Source organism: Thermobia domestica, chromosome 1 (assembly GCF_964235325.1).
Source record: "Thermobia domestica chromosome 1, izTheDome1.hap1.1, whole genome shotgun sequence".
Lineage (NCBI taxonomy): Eukaryota > Metazoa > Arthropoda > Insecta > Zygentoma > Lepismatidae > Thermobia > Thermobia domestica.
Genome location: NC_137454.1, coordinates 267,548,145 through 267,573,317, shown reverse-complemented (window position 1 = coordinate 267,573,317; position 25,173 = coordinate 267,548,145). Strand labels below are relative to the sequence as shown.

The window sequence follows — 25,173 nt, the reverse complement described above, 5'->3', positions numbered from 1 at the left end:
GTCATGTCCAAAAAGGACGAGCAAATACAATAAAACGTATATGCAATAAGAAAAGAATATTTGTACTGACATCGAAAATATATAATAGATAAATCTATGAATCAATGCTTCCATTAAACACACAGTAATGAATTAACACATCACAGGTGAAAAGAAAAAGCTTAACTGAAGTTGAACATTTTTCAAAATCATAATATACATATACACAAATTAAACAAATTGTATTGCTTTGATGTTTATTGAGAGAACTCGCTTATTAGAGGTTAAATTACGCTTGTAGATATCGAGAGAAGAGGTTGTTACTTCTCCGCTTAGGCTTTTAGTCAGGATTGGATGGCAGAAGTTTTAAGTTTCTTTTTCTGTACCGGTATGAAAGATATATAACGTGGCCCTGGAGTCTTTAGATGGAATCCGAACTCCACGGAGGTTTAAACTCTGCTTTCTTTTCATTCCAAAATTCAAAACTGATGTCAAGAACCGTGCCTGAACGCTCAGATGGCCGGGTACCAGAGGCGATTACTTCATGTAAGTAAAGTAAGTAGTATATACTCAAAGATAAAATCTATACATAAAATTATTGATTTATTTTATTAGAACATATTTCCAAAATCGCTCTTTTGTTTTCATTCTTTGACATTAGAACTGAGTGGTTGTTGCGAATTCCTCATACTGTCACTACAAAGCAGCATGATGGTATAGGCGCGTCCTCTAGCGTCATTCTTTGGTACACATGCGAGTCTGAAAGCAATTCTTAGCCGAAAGTAAAAACAGAAAGACTTTGGAAAAGTGTAAAATGATCTTATCATCATTGGAGAAAATTTGTACTAAAACTAGTAAAAAAAAAAAAAAAATCATTTATAAATTGTTTGACGTGTGTCTGTTTTACTGTGATATTCAGTTCTTTAATAGTGCAATGATATACTTGAATCTTGTGCAATATATGGGAGGAAGGTATTCAACAGCAGTTTCTGATTATTGCAGCGGAAGCAAGAAGCCTGTGAAATGGAGACAGAGTTAGAAGCTCGAGGTAATTGTAACTGCATGATTATGCTTCTCGGGCATACGAAAATAAAAAGGTGATTGTACAGAATAGTCTTCCAATTCTTCAACTTAATGTTTCCACTAAAGTGATGACACGTGTTCGACATTTTAGTATTATAATAATTCTTGGTTATGTGGTTGTTCTTTTACAAACAAGTTATACATCTTGGTAAATTATAAGAATATTTGGAACAATAAAGGATATAATGACATTAATAATGTACACAAGGCTTTTAAAAATATAATGTCTTTCTCAATGTCATCTGCAAGGAGTAATTATGGGAGGAAAAAGCTTTTGGAAAGTCCAGACTTTGATCATATGATTGATGAACGAAAGAAAATAAGTGAGCAGCAACACAACGAATGCGTTCGTAAAAACCGAGACATCATGAAACGTTTCACTGATTTGATTTTTTTTTGGGGGGGGGGGCAACATGAACAGGTTTTTAAAGGTCAAAGTGATAGTACAGGCTCTTCAAATAGAGGAAATTACGTATAACTGCTAACTCTAATTATACTCGGGCACGTAGCCAGGATTTTGCAATAGGGGGGGGGGGGTCCGTTACAAAATACAGTGGTTATCACACCAGGGGCTCGATCATTCTAAACTATTTTACTGGCAACATATCTTCGTTCGTTTAGTCAGGATTTCGTAATCGGGGGGGGGGGGAGTGAAATACTGTGGTTACAGACCAGGGAGTCGATCAATCTAAACTATTTTACTGGTAACATACCCATATTGGCCTTTTAGGAGAGTAAAATGAGGATATGTTAGTAAGTATTTTAATAAGAAAACTATGAAGAAATTTTGAGTAAAGGAATATTAGAAAGTATTGAAAAAGATAGTCTTCCAAGGTCATTCGAACTCGGTTCTTCTTGTCTTCTTTCTTCTTCTTTTTCTTATCTTCGTTTTAATGACATCAAGAAAAGCAACGAGATACTGTTTCGGGAGTAAAGACATCCTCTAAAATGGATTAGAGTTGCAGCGAAATTCAAAATGGCTCATATTATTGGTGATTCTGGGCTTTTCTTAAGTTCTACCTGAGAGTCTATCTGATCGAACCGGTTTATCGATCGTCATTTGTAGTCCATAGGATTAACATGGATCTAGATGGAATTCGGAATGCTTCGTTACAATAATATCCATTTTCAACTTGACCCCCTCCCCGGTTCCCTCCCCATAAAGCTACTCATAAGAAAGAGTAACCAAACCCTTGCTGTAGCTCTATATTTTTGACGCTGATTCATCTTTTTCTCATTTCTTTTTGTTTCATCCTTCCTTAATATTTTTCATTTCTGGATCCGAAGGGGGGCCTGGGCCCCCGGACCCACCCCTTGGCTACGTGCCTGTTACACTTGTCAACAAGGTTTTCGTCAGAAGGAATCTGAATAATGTTCTAAGCTAAGTCGATTGTGCTAAATTCGAAAATGAAATCAGTTTTTATCTATCGGGTTCAGTTTTCTTGTGACATGCTTTCCCCTCTCTATTGAAATCCTTAAAAATCGGTAAAAACGCTGCATGTAGTTTATTCTGCCATGACTGAATTTAAATAACTTGCATTTATTGATTGAAATAAAGTTGAGAGAAAGTGAGAGAAAATCGAAAAAAGTGCAAGGAATTCCCGATGCATGTCTCTGAGGTCAAGGAACATACTCAAGGAAATGAGTGACGTTTGGCAATATTGCCGATGAGTCATATTCAATCACATAAAACTGCGTTGTGATTCTTGCCACCTGTGTCGCAGCATTGTGAGTTCTTATAGCGTAGGAAGTGGTTGCATGTTGTTCTAGGTTAGTGAAATCTGAGTGTTGTGGTCATTCAGAAGAAGAAAATGCCCCGTACCTGTGTCAATAGTGCAAATTCTGGTAATAGTGTACGTGAGGATCCCCTGATCTGCGTTTCTTCTGTGTTCTATTACCACTTCTACATGAAATACCATAAATTTTCTACGTAGTGCAATAGTAAGAAGTATCCATATGCACAAGACATGCGATATGCGTTAAATTCCCCCCTCACACACACACACAGACACATAGTCATAGATAAAGTACAAGGGCACTACACATGCAGATATAAAGTACAGGTACGTTCTTTTTTATTTTCGTATCAGTCGATAAGTAAATAAAAGTCGCTTTGTTACCCCATTTGTAAGTTCGTAGATACATACTCAATGAATAATCCCTAAAAGTATAAGCGTCCTGCTCCTTCGGGAACTGATGCAGCTTCATGTATACTATATCCCAAATTCTTTTTGTTATATCTGTAGAGAGGTGATTAGGAAGTTACAAAAACTACAATTGACCCCACTCGTAAAGAAGTGCTACGAACTTTATTTTGGGTGTAAAGTTGGCGACCAAGACAAGAAATGGCCCTCTATATATGCTGCTTGACATGTGTTAGACTCCTGACAGGCTGGGCAAAAGGTTCACGACATATGCCGTTCACTGTTCCCTTGATTTGGCGGGAATCAACGGATCACACAACAAACTGTTGTCTTTGTCTAACAAAAATAGCTGGAATTACGTAGAAAATAAAGAAGAGTGTACAATATACGAGCCACAGTAAGGAATTACCTGTACCAATGCCTCCAGAAAATGTGATAGTGAGTGACGATGAATCTGGTAACAAGCATGAAGAAGGTACAGAAGATGAGGGATCCACTCATGCCAACCCAACATTTGAATTGTCCTGTGAATCAAATACCCCACACATTTTGACAAGGTGATATCAACGATCGCGATTTAAATTTGTCTAAGCAACAATCTGAGCTTTCAGCCTCGCGATTGAAAGGATGGAATCTTCTTTCTCTCGATGCAAAAGTGAGTGTTTCTCGTGATCGCAATGCTGTTTTTACCGAATATTTCTCGAAGGAAGGTGACGTGTTTTCCTGTAACAATATTGAATTCATTATGGAGACTGTTGGCCATCCATACAGTGTAAATATGTGCCGTCTGTTCATAGATTGTAGTAAGTTGAGTCTCAAAGCAGTTCTTTTCCATAACGTGAAAAAATTTCCTTCTGTTTCGATTGCTCACGCAGTTAACCTTAGGGAGACTTATGAGACTTTTAAACTGCTTCTCACTCTTACCCAATATGACAAATACAAATGGAATATCTGTGGAGATCTAACGGTAATTGCTATTCTGCTTGGCATGCAGCCGGAGTACACAAAGTACTGCTGCTTTCTACGCGAGTGGGACAGCAAGGACAGAAAAAAAAATCACTATTGTGGAAAAAAAATGGCCTGCTCGCAATGAACTGCTGCCTGGACCAGGCACGTAGCCAAGGGAGGGGGGAGGGGTCCGTGCGGCTCTCCGAGACCAGAAATGAAAAAAATTAAAGAAGTATGAAACAAAATGAAATTAGGAAAAGAATGATCAGCGTTAAAATTTTTTTTAAAAAACTACAGGAAGCTTTTGGTTATAGTACTCACCGGGGTTCTAACTGGGAACCCTTTTCACACAAGGTGATGAGCTTAACCATCGCTTCATCGGGAAAAATACCATTCGATATTTAAGACGAAAATTCTTGAGTGCTCGCGTCTGTTTGTTTGTTTCCAGAAAACAGGGACATATTTAGGAGTGATCCGATCCTCCCTCCAAAACCGACCGATTTTTTCTTTTTATAATATGTCCCTGCCAAATATCAGTAACGTCTGTGAAAAAAAATGCCATGTTGATAAATGTTGCTGTACTTTTTCCTTAATGCTTAAGAAGCATTGTTTGGGACTGAAATAGGTTAACAATTGCGGATTAATTCAAAATTCAACCCCAATACTTTCACTTAAATGACACAATTGACGTTTAATACTAATTCCTAATGTTTTTTTCTTCAGTTCGCGACTTGTATTATAAGAGGAAAAAGATGTGATTTAAATTTAAAAAATCAACAAAAACGACCTTTTTTTTAGAAAAAAATAATGATTTTTTTCACTCTGATTTGTACTCAGTCATAATTTTAGGTAGAGACTTGGGGCGGAAATCCGCAGTATTTTTTTTTTCCTACTGACAAGAGAAACTCCAATCATTCTACTCTGCCCTTTAGAGTTCCGTTTGAGGGTATAAATACACCTGCAATTTAAAGTGAGAACTGAACCATTGTACTGCGTTCGATGCACTCCCACCGGGAATCAAATCCAGGAGAGAACGCATGAAAGGCACACGCGCTAGCAACTAGGAGGGTTCGCAGAATTTACTGAATCTCGCAGTAAATATCACGGAGGAGGGTAGGGAGAATTGCAGCACCTTACATTCATTAATTACATTATATTCAGAGGTGCCCATTACTTCGTTGTCCTTGACTTTGTCCCTTAAATTATCGTGTTTCTGCAGAAGGAAAGAAAAAACTAGCTTTGAAACTTCTCTGCGGTTCTGACTTTCAATAATAATAATTCTCTCATTTATGGGGGATTTAAAACATGATCAAACATCTAGCTCCTAACTCGTTTAAATGTTTCCAATAATTTCCCTTTAACCTGCTAAGATTTCAATGCTTTACGTCATTACCCGGCTTCCATTAATGTACACATTTACTGTATGAGAGATGAATTGCTGTTGTTTTGAACTTTAAAAAACGAAGGCAAATTGTGCTAGAGTTGTTTGTTTCATTGCATGACGTGACTTGTCATTTTCATTCTCTTGGTGTGTGTGCGGCTGGGGTAAAACCCCACCTTAGGATTGGGCGCTTTAAATCTCGTAATCTATCTTTAGTTTTGTGCAGCATTAAAAATAGCCAGTTTGATTATTTGAAGGCTAAACATCTCAGTAATTGGAAGTAATATAAGGGACTGAAGTTAATAGTAGAACTAATTAAATTGAAATTAATTTCTTCTTTATTAATAGAAATCGAAATAAATAACATTAATCTACCTTTGGTAATTAAAGCCTTTTAAATAAGATAATGAAGATTTAATAATTGAAAATTAAACTTTGAAATTAGTAATTTGTGGAAGTTAACTAAATGTTAATCTATTGATCATAAAGCAGGTCGCAACTCTTCTAATATTAATATAAATCTCATTCATTCTTTCTTTTGATAAGAAATTCTAAATTCGTATACTATTTAAAGGATAACTATTCTATCAGGCCTTGTTTCCATTTTGTACTAATCTATATATATAAAAGAGAACGTACAAAATCCTTTGTCCGCTCATCACGCTAATACGGCTGAACCAATTTCTTTCATTTTTGGGGGGTTGTTAGGATTTGGACCCTAGATGGTTTTTATCATATCACTTTAATTTTCAATTACCAGTGTCTTGAGATAATTGACCATTCAGGTGTCCATACGTACAAATCCTTTGTTATTAGTTCATCATAGGTAAAAATAAACGTATTTATATGCAACCCGCATGACCGTGTGACTCGGCGGGTTAACATAAATGACAGGCGCTATAATGTTAACATTTACTGCAATTTGAAAGCGAAAAAGTAAAAATTATCTAGGTAACAAAGTTTATTGCGTTCCGGGGTGACCGCAGCGAAGCGGGGCGGGTTAACATAAATGACAGGCGATATAATGTTAACATTTACTGCAATCTACTATGGTTTTTATCATATCACTTGAAAGCGAAAAAGTAAAAATTATCTAAGTAACAAAGTTTATTGCGTTCCGGGGTGACCGCAGCGAAGCGGGGTGAACGCTGCTAGTACACAATAACACACTGAGCAAGACTATGTGATAATATATTAAAAAAACAGTATCACGTAACAGTTGCAACACAATAACTATGTCTTCATCACACTTCCACTCCTTCTGGCTGCTTGGGAGTTGGTCATCACTTTTATAGTCTCTCCGGAGATCAACTTTTAATTAGGCTTCGCCCCTTCAGTCCCTTATATTACAATCCATTATATCGGGTGTTGCAAAATAAGTGTTACAACTCTTGGGAGGTGAATCCTGCCAATGAGACAAGAAAAAAAGTTCTCTTGAACTTTCGGCTATCGGACATAGTTTCAGATCTACAAGGTGCCGAAAGCGTGGGAAAATGACTTTCGGACGCCAATAGTTCGGAAACTATCCAACGTAAAGAGGGCGGGTAAAAAATTCACTGAAGAAGTCATACCTGCTGTATTGAATTTTGCATGTTTCACAATCCTACCATGCACGCGCAAGGGATTACCCAAAGGAACGTAGGGAGTCCCGGATAATCTGCTAAATGAAAGTTGGTCTAAATGGATATGAATTGATGGGGTTTCTACCAGGTAATACAAACAATAATTCGTTTGTATTAAGTCGATATCTAGAACAAATACAAAATGGCGGACACTTTCATGCCCGTTGTGTGTGGTTGCATAATCGCCAGGTACGGATGCTGGCCAACAGTGAAGTTCTGAGTATTAAGTGTAGCGTATTTGTACTCAGATGCTCTAGAAAGACATCTGGAGCGTCGGTAGAGCACAACAGATGGAGCAGGGTGATTCACATGTGTGGAAACACGTAACGAAAAATGCCCAGAAATGCACTCATACTCAGTAAACGTGAGTTCAAAGCGTCGGAAATGTAAGGATTAGCGTCAAGAATATGAAAGTCAATTCACCAATAATATTCCCTCAAACCGACGCAACATGATGTGCACGGTTGCATACCAATAAGGATGCAACAACTGAGGCTAAGTTAAAATTGTGCAAGGGGACTCACTAAGAAACTGGGTAAACTAAATGAATGTCTCTAGTGGGATCACAGGATCGATATTGAAATGCGGCCAATGTGTGTGTTGATATCGACATTTAGCTAATGGACAAATGTGAACAAGTGCCACTACTGCTGGGACACCGTCCCACGTGAGAAAAAGAGGAAAATAACTACTCGGGTTCTGAATCTGAGGCCATGGGCTCCCAGTAGGATTGGAAACTGCGACCACGCGAGCGAAAGCGAGCGCTCTAGCCCTGAGGCTCAAGGGAGCCTGACTTTCTCTGTATACATTTCTTTGAGGAGTACCCACTTTGTTCGGCAAGCGCTCTTACAGCCTCCCGACATGCTTGTGTGTTACATTTTGTTACTCCTGCTGCACAGTTGTAAACAATCAGAGCTTTAAGACGTTTCTTCCTATTTCTCATGTCGCTTTATTTTCCATATGTATGGTGTTCCAGCTGTAGTGTTACATGTGCCAAATTGGTTCGTCTTTGTCTTGGCATGTGTACTGTGTGTAAGATACATATTTCTGGAGGTATTTTGATATCGAGTACGTCATATGTCCGAGAAGACTTGAGACATGATACACGTTTGCTATTTTCACGCTCTATCACAATTTGAACCATGGATTAAGAGATTTCTTTTCATATGTGTCGACTGTGGGACAATGTCCCAAACAAAGTGGGACATTGATACAATTTTGTTCTAGTTACGTTCTACCAAAAAGTGCACCAGATGTAATAGCAGAATATACAACGTTATTTTCCTAGTTTTCGCATGTGAGACGGTGTCCCAGCAGTAGTGGGACATGTTGACATTTGTCCATTAGCTATATGTCGGTATCAACACCCACATTGGCCACATTTCAATATCGATCATGCGATCCCACTAGAGACATTCATTTAGTTTACCCAGTTTCTTAGTGAATCCCCTTGCACAATTTCAACTTGGCCTCAGTTGTTGCATCCTTATTGGTATGCAACCGTGCACATCATATTGCGTCGGTTTGAGGGAATATTATTGGTGAATTGATCTTCATATTCTTGAAGCTAATCCTTACATTTCCGACGCTTTGAACTCACATTTACTGAGTATGAGTGCATTTCTGGGCATTTTTCGTTACGTGTTTCCACACATGTGAATCACCCTGCTCCATCTGTTGTGCTCTACCGACACTCCAGATGTCTTTCTAGAGCATCTGAGTACAAATACGCTACACTTAATACTCAGAACTTCACTGTTGGCCAGCATCCGTACCTGGCGATTATGCAACCACACACAACGGGCATGAAAGTGTCCGCCATTTTGTATTTGTTCTAGATATCGACTTAATACAAACGAATTATTGTTTGTATTACCTGGTAGAAACCCCATCAATTCATATCCATTTAGACCAACTTTCATTTAGCAGATTATCCGGGACTCCCTACGTTCCTTTGGGTAATCCCTTGCGCGTGCATGGTAGGATTGTGAAACATGCAAAATTCAATACAGCAGGTATGACTTCTTCAGTGAATTTTTTACCCGCCCTCTTTACGTTGGATAGTTTCCGAACTATTGGCGTCCGAAAGTCATTTTCCCACGCTTTCGGCACCTTGTAGATCTGAAACTATGTTCGATAGCCGAAAGTTCAAGAGAACTTTTTTTCTTGTCTCAGTGGCAGGATTCACCTCCCAAGAGTTGTAACACTTATTTCGCAACACCCGATATATTATGTTACTTTTTAATGAAGGGGCGGAGCCTAATTAAAAGTTGATCTCCGGAGACTATATAAGTGATGACCAACTCCCAAGCAGCCAGAAGGAGTGGAAGTCTGATGAAGACACAGTTATTGTGTTGAAACTGTTAGGTGATACTGTTTTTTACATATTATCACATAGTCTTGCTCAGTGTGTTATTGTGTGTTATTGCTCAGTGTGTAAAAGCATATAAATTTTTTATTATAATTTAAAACTATGGATAAAAGCTCAAATTGTGTGAGTGTTGTTCGGGTCGAAGGCAAATAGCAAACCTCAAATTGCTGGAATCTGAAAGCAAGTGATCAACTATGACTGGGTAAGTAATCTATTTTCGTTTTTCTGCAGAATCTGATTTGGACGTACATTGCACTCAGTTGTATGAAAGAGATTAAATAACATTACGTAAATTTGGAACTAAAATTATCAAAGGGGTTGCGTTCATTTCTAATTCATTATTAAGTTATTTTTCCCCACAATTGATTATATAGGAAAAGCGTTAATTTGCCGTCTTGCAATTAGATCGTTTATTTTACGGAGTTTCGATACGCCATATGAATTTTGTTTCAGAAAAGAAAGAATTAAAGTATCATAACTCTCCAACGTATTTGTTATTCATCTACTTACATTATAATAAAATCCTGTAAGGATAATTGTTGTTCTGATTCTCATTTCACAGGGACAATTATTAAACTTTGAAAATACGAATTAATTGTATCCTCGTCGCCAAAAGTGCCTTTACATCGCCGTGACGGGTATGTGACCGCGCAGTATTCCAAGGAAGAATGGTTGCATAAGAAATTGTGATTAATTTTGAAGAGTTTTTATTTTAAGTAGGGAAATAACGTAGGTATAGGGAGCAAAGGCATAGATTTGAAGCATCAGCGCACTGTCATCTCTAAAAAGATTCGTATTCTCAGTTTTTCAATTTATTGTCTTATATGTTAAGTTAACAACTGCTACTAGAGCTATTCACTCTTCAGGAATTTACTGACATGTTCGCAGGACACTTTTCTAAGTCCTAAATGTGTGCGTGAATTATTCCATTCGCCTCATTGTTTTTATTTGAGAATGGAAACTGATTACGCTGAACGTGAATATGTTTCGCTGTCGTAAAGCAAGGGCCGTAATAAATGTAAATAAGGTTCTTATTATTAAATAAAACACAGAAGTATTTATTCCTTGTATAGCACAATATAATACAGTAACTAAGCAACATGATAATCAATAACGCAAGCATGATTTTTCCAATGGGAGTGGGGCAAAAGACCGATATAGAATTTTTCGATTTATTGCCCTATATATATTAAAAGTCATAACATTTATCATTGAAAGTGTATATCGTCTTACTTTTTAAAATCACCGCTGTAGCCTATTAGTCAGAACATTCACCTCCAGACATGATGTTGAGAGAAGAGAAGAGATACGAAAAGTGGCGTAACTACTTTTATTGCGCCCTGGATCATCGATTTACTCATACCTGCCCACTGCCCCAAGCACTTCAGCTGCTGTGTTATATATATATATATATATATATATATATATATATATATATATATATATATATATATATATATATATATATATATATATATATATATATATATATATATGGTTCCATGTCAGAAGGGACCGACAAAAGGGCAAGGATAGAAAGGCCCGAGTCAAAACGGTCCCGCTTCAAAGAGCAAGGTCAAAAGTGGCCTCGCGTCAAAAGTAATCGAGTCGAAACTGCCCCGCGTCAAAAGTGGCACCTCGTCAAAAGGGTCCGGGTCAAATGATTGTCGCGAGGAAAGAGCCCGAGCCAAAAGGGCCTTGTCAAAAACCCTGGGTCAAATAGGAAAGCGCCTGAAAAGGGCATGGATCAAAAGGTCGTCCTGAGAAGAGTCCAAGTCAAAAGGGCCCTATCTCAAAAAGCCCGGGGCAAAGACGACCTCGCCTCAAAAGGGCATGGGTTCAAACGGCCCCGCGTCAAAATGGCCCGAATCGAAAGGGCCTCGCGACTAAACGCCCCGGCAAATAGAATTCCACGAATAAAAAGCCTGAGATCAGGAGTGGAAATCAGGAGAAAGAAAGAAATATGACCAGTGGTGTAACTAATTTTACTTCGCCCTGATTGTTAATCATCTATTTACTCATACCTTTCCCCTTTCCCCCAAATTTCAGCTGCTGAATGTATATATATATAGTTTTGTCAGAAGGGCACGGACAAGAGACGAAGACAGAAATGCCTGAATCAAAATGGCCCCGGTCATAAGGGACCGGCGAAAAAAGGGTCCGAGTCAAAACGGCCATGCTGCCAAAAGTGCCTGAGTCAAAAGGTCGCGACAAAAGGCCCGTATCTCAAAATTGCCCGGGTCAAAAAGGACCCCGCCTCAAAAGGGCACGGGTTGAAACGGTCCCGTGTCAAAAGAGCCCGAGTCGAAAGGGCGTCGCGACAAAAAGCCTTGAGTAAAAAAGTCTCCGCGCTAAAAGGGGCCGTGCCAAAAGAGCCCCGCGTCAAAAAGGGTGCCACGACAAACGGGTCCGGTAAATACAAATCCACGGCTAAAAAGTCTGATATGAGGAGTGGAAATCAGGAGAAAGAGATGACTAGTGGCATAACTAATTTCACTACGGCCTGGATCGTTAATCATCTACTCAAACCTTCCCCTTGCCTCACGCATTTCAGATGGTGAATATATGTTCTATGTCAGAAGGGCACCGACAAAATGGCGAGGACCGAAATGCTCGAGTCAAAAGGGCCCCGGTCAAAAGGGTCTCACGACCAAAGTGCCCGAGACAAAAACGGCCCCGCGTCTAAAGGACCCGTGTCAAAAGGGCTCGGCGACAAAATTGCCCGATTCTAAAGGGTCCAAGTCAAAACGTCCCCGCATCAAAAGGACCCGGATGCGAAGGGCTCGGCGACAAGAGCCCGCGTCAAAAGGACGATGTGTCAAAAGGGCCCTGGTCAAAAGGGCCGGAGTCAAAACGGCCCCTCGTCAATAGGGTTAGAGTCGAAAATGCCCTGCGTACAATAGGCCCGAGTGAAAAAGGCCCCGGTAAATACGGTTCCGTGGCTAAAAAGCCTGAGATCAAAGCAAGAATGGAAATCAGGCATGGACAAGCGGATAGTGTCTCTTTGGTAAGTCGACGGGTTTGTGCAAAAGAAAGAAAAGCATCTGTAGTTATTAGTAACAAATAGGAAATTTGAATGGTGATATTAGTTTTTGTTTGGTTGTTGATTGTTCTCCAACAATCGCTATTGCTTAAGTCGTTCTCCATGAAAGTTTGCTTGCACTCCTGTCTTTCTGAATTTGTATTCTCGTAACATAGCCCAATCAAACTTTACCTATTATTGACTTTCCCCTTAGTTCTAAAATTCCATTTCTACCCCTGGATCAAAGTATAGTATAAAAAATATTCTGTGGAAATGATTAGTTTAATTTTGCTGTGACCAGACACATATGGATCTGTATACAAAGTTAGTCAAAAGTATTGAGACAGAACGATAATAATGACATGCGTGGACAGAGGAAAAATAAATGTTACAATTGGTATTATATCAAAAACTGCATTGATTTAGAGTGTGGTCACCATGGAAGCCATCTTGAATTCAGCCATATTGCATATCACACACTATTTTTTAAATGTTAAATGTTATGATTTTACACTTTAACCTAGGCTTGAATATTCCCACAAATGAGAATGTGAACTCATTTTTGACATAATCTGTCTGAGACAAGGTGTGCTATTTTTGACATATGTATTTAATAGGAAATAAAGGAGTAACAAGGGAGTAACAAAGAGACGCATGAACGGAGGAAAAGCAAATGTTGCAATTTAGCATTGGTGTAGAAACTGCGCTAAATGATTTAGTGTACATCATGGCAGTCTCTTGAATTCCGCATATTGTATACCACACAATATTTTTAAATAGAAAGAGGTATGTGTGTCGAATAAATTGATGCTAGAATCTTCCTACTAACTATTTAAATATAATGTAAGTTGATTTTAGACAGACCATCGTTCGTTTAATAGATAGCATATGCAACGTTTGACATCTTTCTAGTAGAAAAATGTATCGGGACAGGCAAGTAATAAAGAGAGTGTTCCTCGTGTTCTTCACGTTTCTGTTCTATGCTTGCATTTGTAAAATATTGTATAGTAGAGCGGGGCAAAAAATCAGCTGATACAAATTTAGTGAAGATCACTGCTCTTGCATGTGCTAAGCACAATTTCAATAAAATTCCTCAGAAAATCGCACTTCTGCGGGTCGCAACTGGTAATAGATGCAGTGATTTTATAATTTTGTGACTTTTGGATTTCTCGCTAGATTGCAGCAACAACATAAGTCCATGTAGTTTGACAAAACAAAAGATGACGCGTATAGTTACGAAATTTTCTTGCTGCACATTTTAATTATAATTTTTTGCGTTTTTATTTCTCTTTTGTTTTGAATAAAATTTAATTTCTGTTCAATGCAGTATTAACGGTTTTATCCCTACACTCGCAACATTTTTTTACCAAACCTTGTTTTAACATTTATAATATTTTTATACCAAATACAACGAGATTTTAAAATTGTAAATCAAAGGCTATCTGGCTGAAAGTGACTATGGGTTCATCATCTACAAAGGCGCAGTAAAACGATCAGTAGCTGGCCCTTCTATACAGGGTGGCCCAAAAGTAAGTATAAACCTTTGCATTGATCAAGTATAACATTCTAATTTATGTGTTTATTTGCTACGGCTCTTCCGAGCTTAAGATGTAAGTGAAAACAAATTAAGAACAAATAATAAAGAAACTAAGTCTACCTGATGGATAACAATAAGAAATGATATGCAATGAGGTGATCAGTACGGTTCCGTATACCTACTTTTGGGCCATCCTGTATTTGGTCAGCCTTAGAACTCCCAACGAAGGAAGAAGTATTTAAATGCTACCTGTTTTACAGAAAAATGGCACCTGAAGAGGGGAAAGAAACAAGAGATATTTTAAAATATATGGCTAATGATCTTGTCATTATTTGGAACAAAGCTAGCATTCCAGTCAATGGATATTCCAGCGTATTGGGTAGACTTCAAAAGCTCATACAACTTGTCCAACAGCTCCAAAAGTATCCACCAGAAAAGAGCACTTCACTTACATTCAAAGTAGACTTCAGTAATTTCAAGGAAGAGTTTGACATCCGTATTTGCAAGTGTGTCAGGAACAAAATAGTCAACAGATAGTTGTATAAATGCACTATAAAAGTACCGCAAATCGAGTGGAACTTCTGGGTAGATCAGGAGCCGGTTCGAAAAATGATAATCGGTCCGATTGATAAGATTGTTTCGAGTTCGCTTTAGAAATTAACAGAGAGAAAGGACCGTGAAGAGCTGTTTAAGAAAAAGTATTTGCAAAGTTTAACAAGCAGTACAACTAGTGCTTGTCAGTTGAGTTTTAGGGAAGAAAATGGAGCAAGTGATGTAGCCTTGGAAGATGAACCACTTTATCACCCAAACACATCCGACTCAGAAGACACAGATTCTGAAACACGGTTAAAACAAAACAGGCATCACTACCCAAAGTTAAGCCAGATGATGGAAAGAAATGGCGTTAGTAACCGAGATGCATACAAGTTAATAAACACATGCCTGAAAGACCTGAAACCGGATAAACCGGAAAATATACTAGAATCAATAAAGTTGCGGAGACAACGAATTTATTCGAGAGACAGAAAAGCAGAATCGCATTTATTTGATTTGCGGAAGATAGTTTGTGTTGGTTTTGATAGGTGCATAGATGACAGCAGACTTTTTGGACCAAATGGAGGACAATTAACAAAGAAAGAGGATCACTACACTATTATAGCATCCTAGTGAGCAATATGTGGACCACATTGCTCCACAAAGTGGTAAAGCAGAAGATAATTCAAAGGAAATATTCTCTGTTATACGTGACACGGATTCCGCTGATACATTGTGTGCTGTAATATGTGATGAAACAAACACTGGTGAACATTCTGGAATTGTACGTAGACTGGAAACAACTTTAGATGGAACATAACAGTGGCTCATTTGTATAATGCACCTCAATGAGATTCCACTGAGAAAAATTTTTAAGAATATTGATGGAAAAAATACTAATCCAAAGGGATTTTCTGGGTCTCTCGGAAAGATGCTAAGTTTTGATCCACGGGATTTACCAATAGTTGATTTCCAGCCTTACACTGGAAATGTCAAGGAACTTTGTGCAAATATCACAAAAGATTTTAGTGCTGATCAAAAGTATTTACTGAAGGCTTCTACCGCAATACAGAAGGAAAAGTACTGTGATGATGATCCTATAAAAATTTTACAAACTGCTTCTCCAGGTGTTCTTAATCACGCCAGGTGGTTGACACTCGCCAATCAACACTTCGTTTATTTATGGGTACAAAAAGTCCATCTAAAAACCTACTACAGCTTGTAACTTACATTGTTAAGTTTATGCTTTAAGTTGGTTCGAAATAAAACCCATTCCAACTGCAGTGATGGATCACGCAACTTCCACTTTATTTTGGAGAGAGTTCGGAATCTACCCGATAAAGAGATGCAGCAAGCTGCAATAAGATCTTTTGCCCACAGTGAAAATATTCTTGCAGCTCTTGCAGATCCAGACATTGAGGTGAGAAGAGATGCAGTGAACAAAATTTTTGTTGCTAGGACAATCAATCAAGCTGGAGTGAGAAAATTTTGTAAATCAAATATTATGATCAATCGTGAAGCAGAAACCTACTACAACATGATTGATTGGGATGCTTCAGCTATAACGCCACCTCCACTTGTAAACTCAATGTCAGACGAAGAACTATTGGCAAAGATTGAAATAGGACCACTGGAATTTATAGGAATTCAGTGTCATTCAGAAGCAGTTCCATTGCTTTATATTCTTAAAGTAACAATTAACAACAAATATACTTACTATTAAAAAAAAAAGTTAAAATATATTTCAGTTACTATTAACATATGTGGTAACTCCCTTTACAATGGGGTGAGGCAAAATTCAAGAAATGTAAACAACAATTTTTGTCTTTAGCTCTAAAAATTGATACAGGTAAAGAGAATTTCCTATCCAAAATTTCAGATTTTTATGTTTTAATTTAAGGGTCCCAACTTTTGTTAACAATGAACCCAACATAGACATATGACAGAAAATAGCTTTTCTCTTCACTAACAAGGGACATGTTTCGGTTCGAACGCGAGGATCAACATAAAACTTGGTAGACATATACAGGACTAAGTACTGACCACTGTAGGGGGAGTCATTCCCGTGTAAAATTCGTTTTCTGCCGACAGCGCCCCCTATCCTTCGAAACACTAGCAGTTAGATTCTGCGTTATAGGCGCTGAGTGAAGAGCAGTTAGGTGTGTCAGTGTGTGGTAGTAAGCTCCAATTAGTATTGGGTGTGGTAGTCAGTGTGGAAAAATGGGGCGGACTGTTGACATTAACTCCTTTCCTGTAGTTAAACTGTTAAAAAAAAGCAAACTAAGGCGCAAAATTATGGATCAATCGTCAGTTGGAGCGGATGATGAGTCATTTGAGACATTTTGTGCACTTTAAGTATCAGTGAGTACGAAAATGAATTAGAAATGATACACAAATCGACACTCTAGAGATATTATGAAGAAAATGGCAGGGCACAGCAAGACATCTATGATAGCAGTTCAGAACGGGAATAACAATATTCCATAGCGGGAACAAGACAGTACTAAAAGCGAATACGACGTATCTTCAGCACGAAAACTGAAAACTACAGATGTTTTTTGCAGTTTATAGAAGAGAAAATAGGGAGTATCTACAAAGATTATCACGAAGGAGGTTACAACTCGTATAGGAAGCTTCTGGAACGACGTAAGAAACTTATTTCATTAAATAACTGCAAAAATATTTGGATTATGGATATGCGCTGTCTACGAACTTTGTTTCACTTAAAGGGAATCGGAAAATGAAACTCCAAACAGTGAAATGTGAAGTCATCAGAGAGCATGGTGTATCAGTATATTACTGGCATTTACAGTGCTGGGCTTTCCAAGCAGCAAAAGAAGTTGGCTTATCGGAGTTCAAAATGTCACCGACTTTCATTAAAATCTTTAGAAACAAGCAAGAATTACATCAGGAATAATTCATAATAGACCTATCTGTAGAGTGTCGATGTGTGTATCATTTCTAATTCATTTTCGTACTCACTGATAATTACATTGCACAAGAATGTCGCAAATGACTCATCTTTCACTCCAACTTTCACTCCATCTATCACTGAACCTTAAATTTGCACGTTAGTTTGCCTTTTAACAGTTCGACTACATGAAGGCGGTTAATGCCAAAAGCCCGTCCCATTTTTGCACACACACACCTACCACACCTAATACTGATTGGAGCTTACTACCACTCACTAACGCACATGACTGATCTTCACTCAGCGCCTATAACGCAGAATCTAACTGCTAGTGTTTCGGATAGGTGGCGCTGCCAGCGGAAAACGAATTTTACACGGGAAGACTCCCCCTACAGTGGTCAGTACTTAATCCTGTATATGTCTACCAAGTTTTATATTGATCCTCGCGTTCGAACCGAAACATGTCCCTTGTTAGTGAAGAGAAATATTATTTTCTGTCATATGTCTATGTTGGGTTCATTGTTAACCAAAGTTGGGACCCTTATATTAAAACAAAAATCTGAAATTTTGGATAGGAAATTCTCTTTACCTGTATCAATTTTTAGAGCTAAAGACAAAAATTGTTGTTTCCCTTTACAATGGGGTGAGGCAAAACTCAAGAAATGTAGTTACCACATATATTAATAGTAACTGTAATATATTTTAACTTTTTTTTAAATAGTATATTTGCTGTTAATTTTTACTTTAAGAATATAAAGCAATGGAATGTTCTTAATATGCAAAGTTTCGAATATCCAGTAGAGCTCAGCGAACGACTTCGCTCAAATAGCAGATGGTAACAGTGTTTTATCTTGTCAGTGTATTGTGCTGTGTGTGGTTAATATGGTAAGGGTATAATGGTAGAATAGCTAGAAAGAAACCGTATATTATCCAAATTAAGAAAAATACGATACTTAACTTTTCTAGAGCTTTCGTAGATAAGCCCAAAAATTGGTGGGAATATGCGTTGTCTTCCGACGAATATAAATTAAACCTGCATGGATATGATGGTAGAGTAATAGTTTTTCGGCAACTTAAATACAAAGCTAATGTAAAGAACAGCCTACTGTAAACCACGGAGGAGGAAGTGTAATAGTTTGGGTTATTTATGTTTATGTTGGAGAGTTATTGTGTGTTAACGGCATTATATATATATATATATATATATATATATATATATATATATATATATATATATATATATATATATATATATATATATATTAACGTTCTAAGGACAAATCTTCAGAAAAATACGGAAAATTAGGGATGACGAGGACTTATAGTTAATCAAGATATTTATTACAAAGTATACAGGGTGTTTTAAAACAACACCTACAACGTTTGAGAGGTGATTCCTAACACCAAGAAAAGACAAAAGGTATACTCCAACCTTGGTGCACAAGCTGCCGAAAACATGAAAAAATGGACTTTAAGTGTCCATAGCTCCAGAACTATGGGACCTATCGTAGTCGTGTCAAGACTTCACTTAGGAACTAGTATGTAGATGTACCCTATCCAAATATCTTGTTTCAGAATCCTGCGATACTTTCGCAACAATTTTTGTAGAGGTAGTTGGAGAGCACTTCAATTTATATGTCCATAGCCAAACTCCCTGTATAAAAAGTGTTGTGTAAGTACCTTAGGATCCTGAAACATGGATTTTTAGATAGCGCACATATTAGTTCCTAAGTGAGGTCTTCATCCAACAACGATAGGATCCACAGTGTTGGAGCTATAGACCTTTAAAGTTCATTTTTTCATGTTTTCGGCAGCCTACAACTCCGAAAGAAAGCTTTGTGAACCCAGGTTCGTCTATACTTTTTGTCTTATCTTGGTGTCAGTAATCATCTCCCAAACGTTGTTGGTGTTTTTTGAAACACCCTGTATATTGTAAGGAAATGGTTGATTTAAAGCTGTCCAAAAATACGTGAATCCGTACCTCAAAATACCGACTTTAACCTCATTGAGAATCTTTGCAATGTAACGTCAGTATGTACGAGTTACGGCGAAAGAAGGTTTGGGAAAAGCAGTACGCATAGTATGGAAGAGTATTTCTCCACACTATAGCAAACAAATGGCAATAACCATGCCGAAATGCTTAAAGCAAGTTATAAATCGTCGTATGTTCCCTATTAAATACTAAATGTATTAGCTTAGAGGAAGAAGAGATTCTATCTGTCATCTAGTCTCCACGTATAACTTGGATCACGTGTGGCTCCAACAGGACGAAGCGCCTCCACACTATGGACTGAACTTTTGACAATACTTACATAAAAAGTAAAACCTTTCCACAACGATGGATTGGAAGATGAGTACGATCGAATAGCCTGCAATATTTCATTATCTATCACTCCTGGGTTACCCTCTACAGGGGTACACTATGGAGAACGTGCATCACACCAAACCACACACCTTGAATGACTTATGGATCGTCTTGTGGAATAAAGAAGTCTTCTTCGTGATATGCTACAGCATGCACTTTCCATTTTTTTACGACTAAGTCGCCTATTGGGAGACAATCGACAAAATGAAGATAAATATAAGTAAATGTAATATATTTTTGTCTGTAATATGCAGTGTACGGCTACCCACAGGAAAATAGTAAACCTTTCAGATGTATTTGAATTTTTAATGTCACACGTAGCACACTCTTCACCTATCGCTAATTCTTTACGGGATAAAGTGATTTCAGGTTCTCGTTTTAGGATACATCCTAGCGACTATTGATGTGTCACACATAGAGATGCAAAAAAGCCGGCTTTTTTGAATCGATGGTTTTTTTCACATAAAAAGCCGGCTTTTTTGGGAAAAAACGAGAATTTTGGAAATTTTGGCTTTTTTCAACTTCATGATTTTTCTATCTAAATAGCTTTCTTATAGTATATTCTATAGTTAGATAAAAATTCCATGACCTGAATGTGATATTTCGCTCTGAAATTCACCATCAAGATGGATGGAGCACATGTTTTACGAATTAAAGCTAACATGAAGAATGTAGTATTTGAGGGTAATTTTAGAGGCTATTTAACTTTATTTTAGCTTTTGAGTTATCGACATCTTTTTTCTTCTCTAGTTTGTCATCCGTGTTTCATTTCTAAGAGCTTTTAGTACTCTAGCTTCTAGCGCAAAAGTTAAACTTGCCCGTTTTTCTATTTATCCGTCAAAGCGTACGTTTTTCAATATATCCGTCAAACCGTACTTCCACATTTCTGTTATACTGTAGCTGTGAAGTGATTTAGCAATAATTTTCCGGACACAACCTTGAATACCAATTTATACAAATAATCAGTAGCGGATTTAGAAAAGTACTTTAGGAGGGTTTTTTCTGATTGTTTCGTTTCCTAAAAAGTCCTAATTTTATTTGGGAAGTGCTTGAAGTTTATGAGTACAGGCATAACTAATATTTCATTTCGTTTATATGTTTAGCAATAATCTTCCGGATACAACTTTAAAAATCATTTTATACTGAGACTCAGTGGCGGATTTAGAAAAGTATTTTGGGAAGGGTTTCTTACTAATGTTTAGTTTTTTAAACATTCGTAATTTTTATTTGACGGGAGCTTAAAGTTTATGAGTAAAGGCATAAATAATAGATATTTCGTTTGTTGCAGACATTCCGTAACTTTGGGGAACGGGCTTCAGTCCGAAAGACCGCCCCCCTAACCTTCGCAAAACCGTCACTGCTGGTAATTAGTAATAATAACGATTTAAAAACAATAAAAAAGGAAGTCGGCCAACTCACAGTACACGCACTATTTCTACATTCACAGATGGAATGAAGAAAAGCTTTGTCAGAATGGTCGAATGCTGGTTGAATCCCGGACTTCCCGATAGAAGCGCGAAAGCTAATCACTCAGTCATGTTTGTTGTGCAGTTGTATTTAGCTTAACTTAAATATATTCCGTAGTCTTTTTTTTTTTAGTAGGGGGGGGGGAGTTCCGTAATGATATGTTGAATCCCTCTTGTTAAAAATTCAGAAAACTTGAGGATTGGGTAAACTGTGATGGTGGTTCTATAAAACTTAACTGTAGAATTTCAAGAATATACAGAACCAAAAGCTCTAGATGTTCAGCCTTTAAGTGTATCATATAAATCTAAGTATTTCTCTTATGTTTTATTTTAATTTTATTTTGTTTCAAAAAGAGGGTATGGAATATTTTGAAGTAAAAATACTACATACAATTTTGCTAGTTATTTGTGTATTCTTTAAAAAGAAGTGTTTACTTTTAGGGTTGGCTGATTTACACCAACTTTTTTTTTTAATAACTGGTTTAAACCACAAAAATAAAAAGAATGAAAAATGCGAATCGTGTGAACTTCATGGTAACGTTTCCAGATATCAAACTACCTGCAATAGTTTTATTTCCCTTTCACCTTTTAATCAAGGTGTCCCATGTTCAATTCTCGGTCGAACCACAATCCTTCTTTCATGCGTAACCCAAGTAGCGATTCGGATGTCAGTTTAAGTGAAAGTCTTCTCCTTGATAACCTCGGTATTTCGTAAGGATGTTAAGCCTAAATATACGAAACAAAACAAATTGTATATTTCTACATGCCTAAATGCGTGTTGTTTTATAAAGAAGCCAATATTGCTTAAATATATTGATAGAAATTGGCAAAATTTATCGATTGCCTACGTAGCTTCCAACATTAGCTTGGATTGGACTTTCAATGATATCTACGTACCGGTACTAAATTTGTAATTTAATACCTCAGTTTTAGCGTACTGATTATGGTACGTTGACCTTTAAATTTTACATGCAAAGCAATAACAGGATTTTCCCGTTATTGTCTTACATTTCAAGTAATGACGGGATTTTCCCAATGGCTAGGGCGGGAGATTCTCAACTTAAGAAATTTACTGACCGCACTTCTTTAAGCTTATGGGAGTTCTTCCGGCATAACCCCGCTGTTGCATAATAACATCAAGGCGAAACAAACTTAGGCTATTTCTGTAAATATGTAATACTAGCAGCGTTCACCCCGCTTCGCTGCGGTCACCCCGGAACGCAATAAACGTTGTTACTTAGATAATTTTTACTTTTTCGCTTTCAAGTGATATGATAAAAACCATAGAAGATTGCAGTAAATGTTAACATTATATCGCCTGTCATTTATGTTAACCCGCCCCGCTTCGCTGCGGTCACCCCGGAACGCAATAAACTTTGTTACTTAGATAATTTTTACTTTTTCGCTTTCAAGTGATATGATAAAAACCATAGTAGATTGCAGTAAATGTTAACATTATATCGCCTGTCATTTATGTTAACCCGCCGAGTGACACGGTCATGCGGGTTGCATATAAATACGTTTATTTTTACCTATGATGAACTAACAAAGGATTTGTACGTTATGGACACTTGAATGGTCAATTATCTCAAGACACTGGTAATTAAAAATTAAAGTGATATGATAAAAACCATCTAGGGTCCAAATCCTAATAACCCCCCAAAAATCAAAGAAATTGGTTCAGCCGTATTAGCGTGATGAGGGAACAAAGGATTTGTGCGTTCTCTTTTATATATATAGATAAATACATAAAGCAAAAAATCTAAGTCAAAAAAGCCTGGTTTAAACCAAAAAAGCCTGGTTTAAACACCCCCCAAAAAACGGGTTTTTGGCATTTTCAAAAACAACCACGGTTCTTGCCAACTCTGCTTACTTTTGTATATAGGAGGTTAAAAAATTCTTATTATATACATTGGTTAATCCTGTGGAATTCATAATGTAAATATGTTGAAGAAAAATTGTTTGAAATATTTTTTCGAAATTCATAGTTTATTTTCGATGTTTTATATTATTATCAGCATCAACCACTAATTAAATGATTTTTTTGTGTTATAGAGAAGCGATACAAAGTCTGTTTTATCAATTTAAAGCAGTATTTTGAAAAAAGCCCAAAATTTCCGAAGCAAAAAAGCAAAGCAGAAAAAACCGAGTTTTTTTCCAAAAAAGCCGGTTTTTTTCCGAGCCCTTTCATCTCTAGTCACACATAACCTTTCCATTTAAAGAATGTTGTGTGATATCCAAAGTGGCGGAATCAATGTTGGCTCAAACGATGTCCACATCCCCATTCAATGCAGTTATTGCACCAACACCCACTTGCAACATTCGCTTTCCATATGCCACATTATTACTGGATTGTCCCGATACTTTTGCCTACTACATAGAAATGTTAAACATAGCACACCTACCTCGTAAAAGAATGAAAAAAGATTAAAAAAACAAGTATTTTAGGAATCATTCGAAAAATGGATCAAAACATTGCGATCTTGCCAAATAATTAGTTTTTGGATCTGCTGCCACAAAACTGGGCCCTAAATCGAGTTTTCGTACTTTTTACGGAATGAGAACATCATACTGAGTTAAGTGATGGTTTGAGTTTGACTACACTCTATGTAGTTCTCCAGATATAAGCCTTACATGAAAAATTTTGATTGAAATATATGGGATCTTCTGTCCCAATAAGTTCATATTCTGATTTGTGAAAAGATTCTAACCTAAATTGGTGTCAAATCTACCTCTTTCCGTTCAAAAAATATTATGTGATATCCAATATCCCGAAATCCAAGGTATAGGCCATAACTCATTCAATGCAGTTTTTGCATCAATGCCCACCTACAACATTTACTTTTATTCCGTCCACGCGTATCGTTATTGCTAGTCTGTCGTAACATTTTTGACTAACCCTATATTTTTCCGCATGTGTGTTTTCTCAACAAAAATAAATCAGGTACTCTCCACAGAATATTCTTCATCTAAGCATTTTTATACTTGTCAGGCTTTTCAGGCTATATCTCACGCTTTTTTGACGTGGGCGTTAGTGTATATACATATATATATATATATATATATATATATATATATATATATATATATACTAACATTGTATTGTATACACGACTCCAAAAGTGCATTACAACCTGCAATTCAACTTTTCCTGCAATAGCAGGCAACCCAAAAATCTCGGCGCTTCGGTTGGGCGAATTCGAAAGGCGTTGGACAAAACCTCAATTTTGTAACAAATATATCAGTGTGGCAAACTGCAAATAAGAGGATAAAAAAATTCTTAAAAATGACTTTATTATTGTGACGGAGTTGGATGACATCAAAAGTTACAAATGATCTTACTTAAGCAGTTCAAACAAGATGAATGGCAAGAAACAGATATCAAAGGAAACCATTTCTCTCCTTCCATTCCGGAAGAAGAATTTCATAAAAAAGAAAAAATACATAATGTAAAGATTTATAATTAAAGCCAATCCCAAAATTTTCAAAGCTGACACCCGAAAGGCAAAAACAACTGAACCAAAGTGAATGAAACTGTGCAGAGATATTGCAGACGTAAAATGAGGGAATCCGGGTTTCGAATTTTAACGGAGAAAACGGTTGGGTGGGGCACGGACCCCTCCAAACATTTGATCACGAAATATCAAACATGCTAGTAACAGTATGTCAGATGTGTGTAAAGCACATGAAGAATTGCAACGAAACTTTATGTATGGACAACACGCAAAAAATAAACGAATACGTTTTTTTTATTTTCTCCGGAAAAACAGTTTTAGGGGCAAAAGGCCCAACCAAAAATTTTGAAAGTTG

At 37.2% G+C, this 25,173-nt stretch overlaps 1 protein-coding gene across 22 annotated transcripts in view; it reads right to left on the bottom strand.

Annotated features, from left to right (window-relative positions):
• The window catches only part of CaMKII (Calcium/calmodulin-dependent protein kinase II), a 1,422,941-nt gene that overhangs the window by 73,247 nt on the left and 1,324,521 nt on the right, over positions 1–25,173 (bottom strand). The gene's annotated exons all lie outside the window — the stretch shown is intronic.